The sequence below is a fragment of the Vicugna pacos genome, chromosome 35 (genome assembly GCF_048564905.1).
Source record: "Vicugna pacos chromosome 35, VicPac4, whole genome shotgun sequence".
NCBI classification, from domain to species: domain Eukaryota; kingdom Metazoa; phylum Chordata; class Mammalia; order Artiodactyla; family Camelidae; genus Vicugna; species Vicugna pacos.
Genome location: NC_133021.1, coordinates 16,676,029 through 16,680,767, shown reverse-complemented (window position 1 = coordinate 16,680,767; position 4,739 = coordinate 16,676,029). Strand labels below are relative to the sequence as shown.

At 49.2% G+C, this 4,739-nt stretch overlaps 1 non-coding gene across 1 annotated transcript; it reads right to left on the bottom strand.

The window, feature by feature from the left end:
* Positions 1-230: 230 nt before the first annotated feature.
* Positions 231-338, bottom strand: LOC116277122 (U6 spliceosomal RNA). The gene has a single exon (XR_004186596.2). It is a non-coding gene; the product is annotated as a U6 spliceosomal RNA (small nuclear RNA).
* Positions 339-4,739: the final 4,401 nt, after the last annotated feature.

Sequence of the window (4,739 nt, the reverse complement as noted above, 5' to 3'; positions counted from 1 at the left end):
TTGTTGTTTTTTATGGCTGAATAGTATTCCATTATATAAATATACCACAGCTTCTTTACCCAGTCATCTGTCAATGGACATTTAGACTGTTTCCATGACTTGGCTATTGTAAATAGGGCTGCTATGAACATTGGGGTGCTGGTGTCTTTTTGAGTTAGGGTTCATGAAGGCTTAATTTAAAATAAACAAGCCCTTCAGATGATACATCAACTCAGAGGAACATTTTACTAAAAAGTATTAAACACTTTGTGAATCTGCACATCACTCTTGTGCAGGGGCCGTGTTCACCTTTTCTGTACTGCTCCAATTTTTAGCATGTGTGTTGCTGAAGTGAGCACCAGATGTTACATTTATAACTCAAGATTACTTGACATCACAGAATCACAGAACAAGAGATTTAAGAGTCACTTCGAGGTTTTCAAATGTTTGTTCTACAAGTGAGCAGGCTGAATCCTAGGTTAGGTCAGGAAACTGGGATAGCTTCCGAAGCCTTCCTCAGAGCCGCTGATGATAGAATACAGAGCCCTGAAAACAAACACACTCTGGGAAACTTGTTTCAAAAACAGTGGTCCTCCCCACCCAGAAGAAAACCACACAGTGGTCTCCAGCCCCACTTTATCTCCTTCCCACTAGCAAGAAGCAGTGACCTTGATTTTTGCCCCCATCTCCAAATCTCTGCTATTTATTCATCAGTCATGAAGTGTTACCCATTGTCTTATCACTGTGGAAGACGCTGACTGAACCCTCTTTCACTACCATCAACCCCCTCCCCACTCCTCTGCCTCTCGTATGGTCACGCAGTGTATTTAGTGACTAATCCATGTTTCCATGCCTAGGATGATGAAACGTGCCAATCACAGCTGAGCCACATAGGGACTTTTCCTTTCTTGCTCATCTTAGGATTCTTTTTCGAATCAGTATGCCCTGTTCCCCTGTACAATCATTTAGTCAATGCTGAACTCCTCTTCAGTTATGTAACTCTTCCCTCAAAGTCTTCAAACACATCAGTCACTCTGCTTCATCTTGGAAACGCACCTCTGGTCGCCTCCATCTGGCCCAGTGGTTCCCAACAGTCACCTTGGTGATTCCCTCACCTTCCTCTCTCTGAGGTAAATTCCTCATTTGGCTAAGCAAGAGCTTCCCAATAAAGGAAACATAGGCAGATTTTTTGAGAACTTGCATGTCTGGAAACCTTTCAATTTTACCTACATTTATACCAGTTGAGGTTTGAGACCATTTTCTCTCCAAATTTTGAAGGTACTGATCCATCTCTTTTAATTTGTAGTGTTGTTTGATACCTTTGGATTATAGGACTCCTGTTAGTTTTTTTGGGTCTTCTTTGTACTGAAATTTCACAATTATGTACCTTAGCATGGGTTTGCTTTTATCCACTGTTCTGGGCATTGGAAACTGATGAACTTCAGTTACATTTTCTTGAATTATTTCATTGATGACTTTCTCTGTCTCTCTTTATGAGATGCTTATTATTCAGATCTGAGGCCTGGTGTTCTGGTCTTCTAATTTCTTCTTTCCTATTTTCCAACTTTTATGTACATGACTTTGTGGGCAATTTTCTGAACTTCATCTTCTAGCCTTTCTATCAAGTTTTTCATTTCTATTTTCAAAACTTGGTTTTTTGAATATTTCTTTCTCATGACTCCTTTGGGTGTTTTATTTTTTAGTGGAGACAAACTTTTTTTTTTTTACTATTTCAAAACTTTGAGAATATGTGATAATTTCTTATATTGAGGATAAATTATTATTGATTATATTGAGGATATAAATTGTTAGAGCTCTGCCTGTCTGCACATGTTTAAGATGGGGACATGATGAGGCTGGAGGCAGCTGGTTCCTACAAGTAGAACTGTTGACTGTGGCATTCCTGAAACTGCGCTTCCTTGGGTACTGCCTTTATCAGCTGTCAAACTTTTCACAGAAGAATCTTCTAATCTCCTGGCTGGAAGGCATAAGCCTGGTTGCCAGCATTCAGGTAACCAAATAAAAAGTTTTGAGGTTCTAAATATTCTAATATTATAATAAATTATAAACGTTCACATAGCCTCTGTATCATCAAGGTCCAAGGAGATCAGCTATAAATGAGCACAGAGGCCTTCACAGCACACTCTAGGGCTGAGGGCGAGCGCCCGGGCAGGAGCAGACTCGGAGGGGCCTCCTGAGTCTGGGACTCACATCTCGCTGTGGAGGGTGTGGCTGCAGCCCACTGGATGGTGGGGATGCCTGCTGGGGCTCCCAGGCTAGAGCTGGACCGGTCTCCAGGCAAGTGGGAAGCATCCCTCGGGGCTAAAGTCAGGTGAAGTCAAGGCCATGGCTACGGCTGGGAAGAAGGAAATGCCTCACCAGGATCCAAGTGGGCAAAGGCTGTCCCCTGCCCTCCCCCCACAGGACAGGTGGGCAGGAAATGCCTCTCCCAGGATGGAGGGCACCTCACAGCGGGAGTCAGGAGTTTGGGAGCCCACTTGCTGTGAGAGGCGGTCACGTGGCCAGGGCTGCATACTCACTAAGGGACTATGTATGCTGGCCACCACCCTGCCACTGACAACTGGATGGTATTATCAAGAAGAGGCAAACTGAAGCATGCCAGAGCTCAGAAAAAAGGAGAAATGCTTAGGGGGCCCAGCTCATTGCGCGTCAGCAGTCCTATTAGTCTGCTGGGGCTGCCGAACCAAGCACCACAGACTAGGTGACGTGACAGAAATGGATGGTCTCATAGCTCTGGAGGCTGCAAGTCCAAAACCAGGCTGTTGTCAGGGCCGGCTCCTTCAGAGGACTGAGAGGGGAGGATCTGCCGCAGCCCCTCTCCTTGGCTTGCAGGCAGGTCCGTCTCCTCCCTGTGTCTGCTCCCACCACCTTCCCTCTGTCAAGTGTCTCCTTCATAAGGACCCCAGTCCCACTGGCAGGAGCCACCCTGACGACCTTTCACTTGACCATCTCTGAAAAGACCATCTCCAAGTAAGGTCACTTTCTGTGTATTGGGGGTTAGGACTTCAACACGAATTTTGGGGGGTACACAATTCAACCCTAACAGCAATGAAGGGCAGATCTGGAGAGGCAACAAATTGGTTCTTGGCACATTTCTAGTTTGTCACCCCACCCTCAACTGACCCCATTTCACTCTTTCTAGACAATAAACAGGCTCATGCTGGATGCTGGACAGGGTACCTGGGGCTTAAACCGAAAGGCCAAGATGGACTTTCAGCTAATCCTGCTTCCACCCACTCCCACTCCTACCTCCAGAGGAACCGGAGGTCACACTCATGACCACGTGGGGGGCCTCCGGGCCGCTCCTCAGCGTTCCCCACTGCTGGCTGAGGAGTCTGGGGTCTGCTGAGCTTTGCTCTCCAGTTCCCAAAATGTTACTGCTGGTGTCTCCTCTGTCAAATGAGTAAATAAACCTGCTATTTTGGAATAATTTTAACTTACAGAAAAGTGGCAAAGATAACAGAATCACCTTAGACCCTCTACCCAGTCTCCCCCAGTGGCACCACCTCGCATCACCACCGTACCTTCGTCACAACTAAGCAGCTAACTGGCCCCTCCTGTTAAGACTTCACCAGCTTTCCCACCGATTGGCTTTGGCTGCTCCAGGGTCCAACCCAGGACATGCTGCATTTAGCTGTCAAGTCCCCCAAGTCTCCGAGTGCCTGCAGGTTGGTCTTTCCCGGCTTCCCACAGCCTTACGCCTGGGAAGAGTGCTGTCAGGCGTGCTGCAGACTGTTCATCTGGTCTCATGTGTTTCTCATGACCAGACCGGGGTCATGGTTCTGGGGGAAGAAAACAGTGAAGCGTCTTCATCACACACTGGGGGCATGACAACCACCATGTCACTGTCGATCACTGGGTCAGGGCACGAAGTTCAGCGGGTGGCCCTCCTCTGTAAGGCAGGGCTGATGGCAGATGAGGCTGTTCCAGAACCCAGTAGTTGACAGCAACAGGAATAACAAAATCCTCACCCACCAACAGTACAGGCAGGTGGTGAGGCCCAGCTACCAGGAGGCAGGGTGCAACGACATAATGTGCAGCAGGGCTGGGATGGCAGCCGGGGGACTGGACACAGGGGTTACAGATATAGCCAACAGAACACAGCATGTCTAGGAGGGGTGACACAGGTGGGCAGCCAACAAGAACACCACTCTGCCCTTCCCATCGGAGCATCACAGATGAAGAAGGAAGCCGAGGGCAGCTGCTCCAATGAGGTCACGAGCCTTTGCCCAGGTACTGAGTCAGTTTGCCAACCCCAAACACACTGAGCGGGGAGGCTGGGTCTCCAGGAGGGGGCACCCTGGGACAAGACAGCAAGTCAGACGGTACAAGTCCCCCATTTACTCAGGTGCCTGGGGAAAGGGAAGACCCAAGTATCCTGAGAAGGCTGCCAGACAGGGATCTGGCACTGACTCCAGGAGATGGGGAGCATCACCAGGAGGGGAGCACACAGGGGCGCGGTTCCAGGCCGGGTGCCGGCCACCGGCCACGTGTACACGTGTAAGTGCTCGTGCCCACGCGGTGGGCGTTCTTCTGTCTGTGTAAAACCTGGCATCCTCAGTAGCTGCCATGTCTGCCTCGTGCGCCCCTGCCTCGTGGGACATGGGCTGTCCCAGAGGCCAGACGGGAGCCTCTGAAGCTGCCGTGCCCCCTTCCCACGCCCACCAACTGGAACGGTAACAACGTGCTCTTCCTGGATTACAAGAGGACCAAAGAGGTTCGCAATCACACGCAGCGAA